Source organism: Papio anubis, chromosome 14 (assembly GCF_008728515.1).
Source record: "Papio anubis isolate 15944 chromosome 14, Panubis1.0, whole genome shotgun sequence".
In the NCBI taxonomy this organism is placed as follows: Eukaryota; Metazoa; Chordata; class Mammalia; order Primates; family Cercopithecidae; genus Papio; species Papio anubis.
The window spans coordinates 43,592,551-43,605,161 of record NC_044989.1 but is presented as its reverse complement, the minus strand read 5'-3'; the positions used below and the strand labels follow the sequence as shown (position 1 = coordinate 43,605,161).

The following is a 12,611-nucleotide window of genomic DNA, read 5'->3' as shown; positions in this document are numbered from 1 at the left end:
ATACAGTATCCAATAGGCACATGCATCCCATTAGTGAGTAATTGTGGCTTTTTAAGTATGAAAGGAAAATATTTTTTCTTTCAACTTCTGTTTATTTTTTCACACAGCCACGAAGTTATTAAGGCATAAATACTTATTGGATTGTTTGGACCTAACTACTTAATAAATGGAACTCTTAGCTATTTCTTTTGGCCTTAGGGTACCCTGAAAAAATTAGTGAGGTACTAAAGGTGCTTTGAATTGAGAAAGTTTGAGAATCCCTGCCATATTTCATTCAGTTACTTTCATTTTTGTTATTGATTTGCAAGTTTTGTTCCTTAGGGGAATTAGCAGATATTTTACCCCTGGTTTCCCTTTACTTTTGAATCTTCATATTAGTTTTTGCTATATGAAAGTTTTCAGTTTTTATGTTGACATATTTATACATCTTATTTTCCCCTATTCATGGCTTTTTATTATTTTAAAAAACATTTTTACCTGATGAATATAAAACATGATACAGAACATATTTCATTCCCTTCTAGCATTTTTGTAGTTTCTTTTTTACATTTGATTATTTTCTACATCTGGAATTTATCTTAGTTTAAGGCTTTAGATGGGAATCCAACTATATCATTTCCCAAAGGACTGATTGATTGTCTTAATACTATTTATTGAATGAATTAATCTTTTCACTACTGCTTAAATGTACTTTTATAATCCACTTACTTTCCATGTGCAGAATTTCTAATGAGTTTGTTTCTAGGCCTTCTGTTCTGTATTTCTCTTATAGCACTTAACTGTTTTCTACCTTAAATTTCAGTATGTACATCTAACTTTCTGCACTACATCATAAGCTCTTCCTATATTGGTTATTTTTGTGTCCTATACACTAAGCTATTTTATCTTTCCCTTCTTCCCTCCCTCACTAAATATTTTTCACATTTTTATATTATAGAAATTTTTAGATATACACAAATAATATAATGGATCCCCATGTATCCATCACTCAGCTTCAAACAGTTATCAATCAATGACTAATTTTGTTTTATTTATGCCACTATCAGTTCCTCTTCTCCTGTATTGCCTTAAAATTAACTGTGTCTGCAATGGGGAAGGGATAGTTTTTTCAGTAAATGGTGCTGGGAAAACTGGATTTCCACATGCAAAAGAATGACATTGGACCCTTATACTGTACACAAAAGTCAACTCAAAATAGATAAAAGATATAAACGTAAGACCTAAGACATAAAACTCTAAGAAGAAAACACAGGGGAAACCTTGACATCGGCCTTGGCAATGATTTCTTGACTGTCACACCAGAAGATCGGGCTACAAAAGCAAATATGGATAAAAGGACGATATCAAATTAAAAAGCTTCTGCAAGCAAAGGAAACAATAAACAAGATGAAAAGGCAGCCTATAATTATCTTACCTCAGTTAAAATGATTTTTAACCAAGAGACAGGCAATAATGAATGCTGGCAAAGATATGGAGAAAGGGGAACCTTTGTACACTGTTGGTGGGAATGTAAATTAGTACAATCACTGTGGAGAACAGTTTGGAGGTTCCTCAAAAAGCAAAACTAGAATACCATATGATCCAGCAATCCCACTATTAGGTATATACTCAAAAGAAAGGAAATCAATATATCAAAGAGATGTCGGCACTCTCTTGTTTATTACAGCACTGTTCATAATAGCCAAGATTTAGAATCAACCCAAGGCCTAAGTGTCCATCAGCAGATGAATGGTGTATTAGTTTGTTCTCACGCTGCTAATAAAGACATACCCATGACTGGGTAATTTTAAAGGAAAGAGGTTTAATTGACTCACAGTTCAGCATGGCTGAGGAGACCTCAGGAAACTTAACAATCATGGCGGAAAAGGAAGCAAACACGTCATTCTTTACCCACGGTGGCAGCAAGGAGAAGTGCCGAGCAAAGGGGGGTAAAAAACCCTTGTAAAGCCATCAGATCTCGTGAGAATTCATTCTCTATCATGAGAACAGCATGAGGATAACCACCCCCATGATCCAATTACCTCCCTCTGGGTCCCTCCCTCAATACATAGGTTTATGGGAACTACAAGTTGAGATTTGGGTAGGGACACAACCAAACCATATCAAATGGTAAAGAAAACATAGTCCGTATACACAGTGCAGTACTGTTCAGCCATAAAAAAGAATGAGAGCCTGTCATTTGCAAAAATATAGGTAGAACTGGAGGTTCCATGCTAAGTGAAATAAATCAGGCACAGAAAGACAAATTTCACGTTTTCACTCATTTGTAGGAGCCAAAAATTAAAACAATTGAACTCCTGGAGAGAGAGAGTAAAATGATGTTTACCAGAGGCTGGGGAGGAAAGGAATGGGGGATAGTTAATGGGTACAAAAATACAGTTAGATAGAATGAATAATATCTAGTATTTGATAACACAATAGGGTAACTACAGTCAACAATAATTTATTGTACATTTAAAAATAAAAGAATATAATTGGAATGTTCATAACACAAAGAAATGATAAATGGTTAGTACACATCATATGCCTCTATCAAAATATCTTATGTACCCTATAAATATATACACCTACCATATACCCATAAGAAACTAAAAAATAAAATGTGGCCAGGCGTGGTGGCTCATGCCTGTAATCCCAGCACTTTAAGAGGCGGAGGCTGATGGATCACTTGAGGTCAGGAGTTCAAGACCAGCCTGGTCAACATGGCAAAACCCCATCTCTACTAAAAATATAAAAATTGGCCGGGCGCAGTGGCTCCCTCACGCCTGTAATCCCAGCACTTTGGGAGGCCGAGGTGGGCAGATCACGAGGTCAGGAGATTGAGACCAGCCTGGCTAATAACGGTGAAACCCCATCTCTACTAAAAATACAAAAAATTAGCTGAGCATGGTGGCAGGCGCCTGTAGTCCCAACTACACAGGAGGCTGAGGCAGAATGGCGTGAACCCGGGAGGCGGAGCTTGCAGTCAGCCGAGAATGCACCACTGCACTCCAGCCTGGGCGACAGAGCAAGACTCCGTCTCAAAAAAAAAAATTAGCCAGGCTTGGTGGCCCATGCCTGTAGTCCCAGCTACTTGGGAGGCTGAGGCAGGAGAATCGCTTGAACCTGGGAGGCAGAAGTTACAGTGAGCCAAGATTGTGCCACCACACTCCAGCATGGGCGACAGAGCAAGACTCCATCTCAGTAAATAAATAAACAAATAAATAAAATGTGAAAAAAGGCAACCTACAGATTGGGGAAAAGTATTTGCAAGCCATATATCAGATAAGGGGTTATTATCTAAGATTTATGAGTAATTCATAAACTCATTTGCAAGAACATATATAACCCAATTTAAAAACGGGCAACGAACTTGAATGCCCATCTCAAAAAAGATGACATGAAAATGGCCAACAGGTATATAAAATAGTGCTCAACATCACTAATCATTTGATTTGCATTCAAGTGAAATCAAAACCATTATGTGATGCCACCTCACTCCTCTTAGGATAGCTGTTATCAAAAAGCAAGAGATAAGTGTTGGTAAGGGTGTGCAGAAAAGGGAACTGTTGTACCCTGTTGGTGGGCATGCAGATTGATGCCTCCATAATGGAAAACAGTATGAAGATTCCTAAAGAAATTACAAATAGAACTGCCATAAGACCCAGCAATCCTTCTTCTGGGTATGTATCCAGAGGAAGTGAAATAACCTGGGTATCCATAAATGGATGAATGAATAAGGAAACTGAGAGAGATAGATTATGTGCAGTGGAATATTATTCAGCCTTTAAAAAGGAGGAGATCTTGCCATTTGCTACACCATGAATGGGCCAGGAAGACACTTTGCTGAGAGAAGCCAGACACAGAAAAGTATTGCATGATCTTAATTATATGTGGAATCTTTAACAAAATAATAAAAGTCAAATATATAGAACTGGAGAATAAACTAATGGTTAGTGGTTACCAGGGTTGGAGTAGGTCAGATGTAGGTCAAAGGATACAAAGTAGCAATTACGCAGGATGAACAAGTTGAAAGATCTAACTACAGTATTAGGACTGTAGTTAATAACGCACTCTTGCCCTGGAAGGTGGTGGTAGGGATGCTGGTTACTGTGTGAAATGATGAGTATGCTAATTTGTTTCATTATAGTCAGTCTGTGTCTCCCTCTCTCTCTCTCTCTCTCTCCCCCCCTCCCCCTCCCTCCCTCCCTCTCCCTCCCTTCTCATAACATGTTCTATACCTTAAATATACACAATAAAATTTATTTTAAAAAAGTAACTTTGTCTTGACTGAACAAGTTATCTGTATTATTATTTTATTTTGTTATTATTTTTTTTTGAGACAGTCTTACTCTGTCGCCCAGGTTGGAGTGCAGTGGCGCGATCGCTGCTCACCACAACCTCCACCTCCCAGATTCAAGTGATTCTCCTGCCTCAGTCTCCCAAGTAGCTGGGATTAGAGGCACAAGCCACCACGCCTGGCTAATTTTGTATTTTTAGTAGAGATGGGGTTTCGCCATGTTGGCCAGGCTGGTCTAAAACTCCTGACCTCAGGTGATCCGCCTGCCTCGGCCTCCCAAAGTGCTGGGATTACAGGCATGAGCCACTGTGCCATGTATTATTTTTCATTAGTAAGTTTTACAACATTAAGAATTTCTTATTGATCTCGATACTCTCTCAGAAAACTCAGTAGTTGAAGATCCAAATATATAAGCAAGATAAATTATCAAATATAATACAGCTCTTCCTAAAAGGATTTAAACAGATTTATTTTACAAATAATTTTATAGCTAGATTTTCAGAAATGTATCTGTGTTCTAAAATTAGGAACTTTTTAGTTAGAGCAGATACTATGTTAGTGTTTAGTTAATTTTAAATTCTTCATGTGCAGGCCTTCATTTGTATGTTGGGTTAAGGTTGACTATCTGACGTCACTGTCCAAACCTTGCCCTTAACCAACAGCTTGGGGGCCCTTGTTGGGGACCTTTGACGAGTCTCCCCTGTGAAGGAGCTCGTAGTTACTTTGTAGAATTTAGAACAACAGGTGAGAGATGATCCAAGACAAATGTCTACTTTCTCTCTTGTCAGTACTATTTCCCCCAACACCTTGGTGTGACCAGAGTTTACAGAGGTGGCTTTTAGCACACCAGCTGCTGCTGCAAATGCAGCTTCTGTTCTGCCACCCCTAGCAAGACCATGGTAGAATTCCGAATCAATGAATCCTCTGTTTTGAGCCCCTCTGCCTGCCAGATAAAGAGCTCTATACTCTAGAAAAGGGTAGTATAGATTGATAACCATGACGACGGGATTAAACCGTTTTTTAAAATCATCAAATTAAAGGAGATGTTGGGGCACTGAAGAGAAAAACGTGAGTCTTAGGGTGGGAGTGGGGGTAGTTGAGGAAAGCTGTGGAGGGTTTTATGGGGAAGGTGACGTTTAAGCTGGGCATTACTTTATGGAATTTCAGTAGGTGGAGTTGGAGAAGGTGGGGAGACAAATGATGGAACGTCCTGGCCAGGAAAGCATTTGTAAGTTGTTAGGAATGGGAAATTGTTCTTTGTGGCCACAGAATAGGTCCATAAAGTGGAAGAAATAGGAATTAAATCTAGAAAGGCAGATTGAGCCTTTAGTGCCCAGCACTTTCTTTAGGAAGCTGAAAGTCATTGACGGATTTTGAACTTGAGAGTGATGTCCTCAGAGCTTGGCTTTAGGAATATTTCTTTGCTGGCCATGTGTAAAATAAGTGCTGGAGGCAGAGACTAGGCAGTTAAGTTGTTTTTATCGTCTAGGTGCAGGGTCTTCTTGCTCCTGAACTAGAATAGTGGGAGTGTTAATAGAAAGGAGGGGATGGATTTGAGGCCCAAAGTGAATTTCCAGTCCCCAACAGGCTTTGTGTTTTTGTACATTGTAGTCCTTAAAGATGTTCACAGCCTGTTTCCTATGATTCTCTTCCCAAACCAGAATCAACTAGGAAGTAATTACACTTTGTAATTAGCATCCTTTTCCTGGCAGCAACATACAACACAGTAAGGTGTCATGTTTTGGGAACTTAGCAAGACCATCCTGAGGATGTGTTCTTACCCAGTAAACAGGTTGAAGTTTAGGCGAGCAACCACATGAAATGCTTCCTGACTGGCCCTCTAGCAGATTGATGGGTTAATGTGGACAGCACGTGCCCACCAAGCCTTTCTTCTGGGGAATGACCAGGTCGAGGAGTTCAGGTATCCCAAGGTTCTGGCTCTAGCCCAGTTGGGCTGTGAATAAAAAACATGTTGAGCTCTGTACAGATGATTAGGTACTTATACCCAATAAGCATGGCACCCTGCATTGTGGAAGTCAGAGGCAAGAGGGGTGCTCCTGAGAAGCCTACGGCCTAGTTGGGGTTCCAGTTAATATGCCTGAAATGGAAAACAAATCCTAGGCCACATTGGAATGACTGCAAATGACATACTGTATTGTTAGAGATCTTTCTCTTGCCTTCCCACCCTGTCCTCCACTTACATACAAACACAATCTGCATTTTGAATAATTTTTGCTGTATATGTTTCCCAGCAATGATGAGATTGGGCTTGTTTCTGTGAATTAGAAAGTTTCGATTCCTCCCTCAGTCATCTCTCTTTTACCCTTTTACCCCCCTTTCAGTCTGACTTACAGCCATAAAATACTTCTGCCTGCCTGCCTGCAGTTCTGTTTGTATGAATTAAGTCGACAGGATAAATATTCACATTCCCGACTACAGGCTGAAACAATGTTTGCCTGTTCTGCCCAGTGAGTCGAGAAAAAAAGGGGGCCTGACATCACCCTATACTGTACATTCCCGGCATAGATCATTTATTTAAGTCCCTGAAAAAATACAGATGTTTTACCAGTCGAAATAAAATCCTGTGTAAACAGTAAGCTTGGAAAAATGTGGCACTGGCTTAGCTTTGGGGGTTGGAGCAATGCAGGGAGAAAACTAGGCAAAACGGCAGATACAGAAATTTTATACTTGGCTGAAGGTGATAGGGTCAAAAATATTCACCTGTAGTCTGCATGCAGCAAGGGAAAAACAGAATTTGCTTTAAAGAAACCACAGTTGCAAAAGTAGACAGGTTTTTTGATCTTTAGAATTTGAGGTTTTTAATGATTATGATATGTTTACCCCATTTATATCTGACCTTTGAAATGAGCATCTCTTTTCTTATTGGAGTTGTCTTTTTTCATAGCCTGTCTAACCTTGTCCTGTTATTGCTGGATTCTGCTGGTTTCTGGAGCTCAGCTGCTGTTGATTTTATAAGGGGGAAAATTGCCTGGAAGCCATGCTTGGTGAAGAGGAAAACCCATCTCAGCGTTGCATTCCCAAACAACCATATATCATCTTGATCTTGTCTAACACAAGTTGCTATTTTAGTCCAGCAGCATAAACTAGACATATTTTACTGGTGCAGTGCAAGTTTTTTCAGGAAACTGCCTCATGACTCTTTTTAGGCCCATGGCATTTATTCAAAGAGCATTTCAAAGCTGCCAAAATGGACCCCATGCTTTGCACAGATGCCTGGGGTTCCCCTGAGTCTCTCTGTGTTTAGAGTGGAGGGGTGGGGGACAGAGGGTAACTGCTTCCAGGTTCTCCAGACTTCTCAGTTCCCCTCAAACTTTCATTAAGGCTTGCATCTCAGGGGCAAGAAATCAGCCTACTCACTGACACCCTCCTGCAATGTGTTCCCTGCTTCTCCCAGCTGCTTCTGTGACCACCCCCTCCTCAGGGCAGGGCTGACAGTCCCATCTCTTGGCAAATCCATGCCTGTGATAGTCATGGGTGATGCTGTTGGCTTTTGCTTGTTTGTTTCATAATGTGCTTTCAGTCTTTTTCTGATTGGGTCGTAACTATCTTAAGGCAACAAAGCTTTCTCCTGTTTCTTTTGCTGATGACCTCTGTGTCCACCTCTAACCCTTCTCCAAGGGACCTATTACAGCTAGGGGGTAAGCATCTGTCCTCTGTTTTTCCCAGTGTGATTATTAATAGAGCTCCCTTTTGTCCCTGAAGAATTCTTTTTTGCGAGATAAATTACCCTAAGTTAAAGCAGTCATCACATGGATATTCCCAACCAAACTCATTAATTCCGCTCCCTCATTCCCAAGTCTGCTGTAGACTCTCTTATGATCTCCATCTTGAAAGATGCCCCTTGTTCACCAGCTGCCCAAGTTAAGAGGCTCTTTCCTGCGGCTTAACTCTCTGTCTAAAGCAGTTGCCAAGCCCTGCCTCTGCAGCCCGCAGAAGCTCTCTCAAATGTATCCTTTCCTCTCCTTCCATTGCTGCTGTGGTTTAGATTGGGGTGGGGTGGAGATGTCATAAAATCAGAATCCTACCTGTGCCAGGTGGGTAAGTGAACCAGAGGGGGATGAGTATAAACACGGGCTCTCTGCCCATTCTTTCTTTTCAAACTTTTAATAGAGATTTGGGTTCAGTAAGTATCTTATTTTTTTCTTGATTCTCCAAAAGTTTAAAACAAAAAAAAAGCCTAAGAGCTTTGATAAATGTCATTGACCCTCCGTCTTAGTGACTAGAGTAGCAGGCAGTAGTAATAGTGGTGACTGTAGTAGACTAGAGAGTGCAGTTCTCGTCTCCGAGGCCAGGTCCTACTGCTCAGCTCCAGCCAGGTGACTGTTAGCCCTGCAGAAAAGTGAGCCGCTATAGCCAGATCTGATTTTTCAAAATGGAAATCAGGATGACTTTAATGTGAAATCTCCCAATTCGTAAGGGTTGATTTAAAAGTACTGCGTGGGCTAAACAAAACATCTGCAGCCACTTTTGGCCCACAGGCTATTGGTTTTGAGCTGCTGGTTTCAACCCTCACCTCCTCGTGTCTAGACTACTGCAGTAGTCTTGGGCATTCCACGCCTTCTGCTGTGACCTCCACACTGCCCCTGGCTTTCCTCTCCAAATTACAGATCTCATCACCCAAGAGCATTCTCTGAAGAAATCTTTGCCATCCGCAGAATAAAGTACACACTCCTTAATGTTGCCTTAAGGTCTTTCTCTGACCAGACCTGACTCCTTTCTCCAGCTGTGTCTCCCACCACCCTGTGCACACCCTGGCTGTGCTCTGCTCACACAGGACCACTTGCTCTCCCCTGAATAGTACCAATATTTTAAAAAATTAATTGACTATTTTTTAGAACCATTAAATTTATGGAAAAATTGAACTGGTAATACAGAAGGTTTCTCCTCCCTACCTGCTTCCCCCAATTTTCTCCTACTGTGAATATCTTGTATTTGTGTGGTACATTTGTTACAATTAATGAAGCAGTATTTACACATTATTATTAACTAAAGTCCATAGTTTAAGGTTCACTCTTTTGTTGGCATTACCAATATTTTAATATCCTTAAAATGTGTTTTAATTGTTTTCACTGCTTGCATACCCTTCCCTCGATTCTGGCAAGACTGTTTTCAAGGCCACATATGCATATCACTCTTTCTGCAAAGTCTTCTCTGACTGTTTATTTTTGGAATGGGGCTGCAAGGGAGGGAGGAGACAGAACACGGAAAAGAATCAACGTTGTTATCACATCCCTAGTGCATCCTAGTAGTATATATTCTCTTCTAAATCTCTCTACAGTCCTACAAGTTAGATATTATTGTAGGCCATTTACCATGGAGGAACAGAGGTTAAGTTGCCCAAAGCTCCAAAACTGATAATTGGTTTACACCTGTCTCTGCTCGGCTCCAGAATCCGTGCTCTTCGACTTTTCTATGAGGCCAGATTCTTAGCGCTAATCTAGCCTTCTTGCCTCCACTATCAGATGAGGCATCCACTGGGATGAGGAGCACAGCATGATTCAGCTCTCTCTTCCACTCCAGACACAGAAGTCGGCACCTACGATAGCTCACCAGACCCAAGGGAATGTGTCCTAAAGGAGTGAATATAGGAAGAAGCACCAAATACCGACATTGTTTTTATTTGGCAAATGCTTATTGAATTCCTACACTGCATCCAGACTTATTGGAGGGGGAGGTCAAGCATAAAAAGGAAAGTGATGACGATGCTGCCATGCAGGTTGTAAATCATGACCAGGCAGAGTCAGGAAAGCTAATGATTTTTCATGTCTCCATGACTAGAATGTAAGCTACAGGAAAGCAAGGAACTATCAGGTCTCTGCTGCAGCCCCTAGGACAGTGTCTGGTAATAAGAGTTGTTTAATAAATACTTGTTGACAGTGTTTGGATTCAATTGCCAATTTGGGACACCTAAAATGACACTGAACTTCTGAGTTCTCATGTGTGTTCAGTTAATCATCCTCCTTGGATCTGGTAGCTTTGGTTTCTCTGTGCTTGGTTCAGTACAGGCCTGGGCCTGATTACTTTCTTAGCCTCAGAATTCTTTGGGACCAGAACTTTAGGAAAGTGGGGAAGAAAGAGTTGCCTTGCTCTTGCCATCCTTTAAGAGCTGATGGACAAACTGCCCGTCTTGGGAGCTGCCTGGAGCTCCTGAGTCTGACCTTGATCAAATCCTAGTTTCAGAGGGCCTGGCCTTGTACCTGGACCTCATGCCAAAGGATGGTCTCATTTTTCTTGAACCCAACACGCTAACTGTCTTATGAGGGTAGTTGTGTATTCAAATTTTTAAATTAATTTTCTTAAAGAAAAATATCTCAAAAACATTAACCTGTTTCATACATTTGCTTATAAAACTTTCTTTCCTTTCTCCTTCCCCTGTCTTCTCTTCTCTGTCTCCTTCCCTGCCCCATTTTTTCCTTGACTGCTCTGACCCTGGCCCTTCCACATGCTTATTTCCACCACGGTTCTTTTCAGCATACCTGTCTTTCCATTTGTCCTGTGTAAATAGATTGCTCTCCATTCCTGGTGAATAACCAGGATCACAATTGTCTGGTTTGTATCCAATGTGACAGAATTGTAGGCTGATTTTCATAAACCAGAGCTACCAAGCGTTTCAAAAACAGTTACTGTTTTTGCCAAGTAAGGTGAGCAAATACAGGACTAAGTTTAAACATCCACCAGGAGTTATTTTTGAAGTGATTGCTTCTAAATGAGAAGCATTTGAAAATCTCACAAGTTTCTTTACAAGTAAATTCCGAAGTCATGTATTTTGCTGGTGTCTGCTGATTAATTGCAATCCTGTGACACCATGAAAAGCCCTGATGGTTGGTTTTGTGCAGCTGTAGAGAAAAGTAAAGCAAAGCCCAGTGACTTTGCCAGCTCTTTCAGGACAGTGGGGATTCAGGCTGAGGGAGGTATTTTTTCCCTCTGGCAGTCACCACATAAGAACAGAAGCTCCAGCCAGACCCATTGCTCCAGACTCCACGACGGGTGGTTTGGGTCCCTGCGGGGGTGTGGTGAAGGCACGACATATGATCTGTTGCTTCTGAAATAACAGATCCATTATTAGAGAAAGCATTTTCAGTCTCCACATTGGGACTTGTGTTCTCTCTCCTGTACAGTTACTTCTGTTCAGAAGAAATTTATTTTGATTCTCTAAACGGAAGGTACTTGGCATGTATTTGTTGTTGGTGATTGCAGACGTCTGACCCAGTAAAACCTGCCAGCTTACCCATTTAGGGTCTGATGACTCTGGATTGATTTTATCTGGCCTTTCTGTTTCTCATTACCCCCTTCCATATCTAACTCTCAGTTGTTTCACTATTGTTAGCCCCTTGTTGATAGGAGAGAACGAGAGGAAAACGTTGAATCTGGTTACACAGAAAGAATCATTCACAGCTCTAGAGAAGGATATAATAGGGAAAGAAAACAGATGTTATTAAAGTAGACTTTCAGAGTTCTTAGTGTGTTTATCTGTGCTTACTTTGCTGTACCCACCTCTTCCTCTTGATTTAGATAAGGAGGCTGGAGACTGAAGGATTTCTCTTGACATGCATTTTTCTCCCTGGCACTAGCCAAGGTCAAAAGATCTCATGTATGCCCTTGTCCTTATTCTTTGTCTGCTATAGATTTGTACTTCTCACAGAGGCCTTGCGGATGTCATTGCTGAATCCAGTACATGCATACATGCATACGTGCATACACACGAGTATCCTTGTATAATTGGGGCACGTCTGCATTGCTGCATTCACTCCTGACATCGAAGGGAAGATCTGCTAAAAAAAAAAAACAACCTTAATAGTTACAAACATCACTGCCCAGTATTTGCTAAGGCAAGAATTAGTTTGGCCTACTTCTTTAGCCAAGACTGTTCTAATGAACCCAGACATGTAAACCAGTTTAGACTCTCAAACAATTTATCTTTCTTTAAATTTAAGACTTTGACTTTAAAAGGCACATTTTGTTTTCCTGTGAGACAGCTAACATAGAGATGTTTGCATTTCTCTGCTGAAATCAATGTGTAGGTGGTTTGTAACTAATCAGCTCTTGTCGCTGATGATTGTGGGGCCACCGTCATCGGTTTTGGGGATTGTGTGAGAAACCCATAGCACAGGTATGGATTAAGAACTTGGGTTTCTCACCACTGCTGCATCCTCCAAAACCAACATGCTTTTCTCCAAAGAGACCAGAGCTGCATTCTGCAGGTGTCTGTTTTCTTTGAGGGGAATATTTTAAGGAAACTTAAAAGGGAGGAACTGAGCATTTAGGAAAAATATATTTTCATAGCAGGAATTTTTTTTTCTTTTTTGGTTTA

At 40.9% G+C, this 12,611-nt stretch overlaps 1 protein-coding gene across 8 annotated transcripts in view; it reads left to right on the top strand.

Annotated features, from left to right (window-relative positions):
* THADA (THADA armadillo repeat containing) overlaps nucleotides 1-12,611 on the top strand; it is a 359,588-nt gene that overhangs the window by 229,043 nt on the left and 117,934 nt on the right. The window lies entirely within an intron of this gene.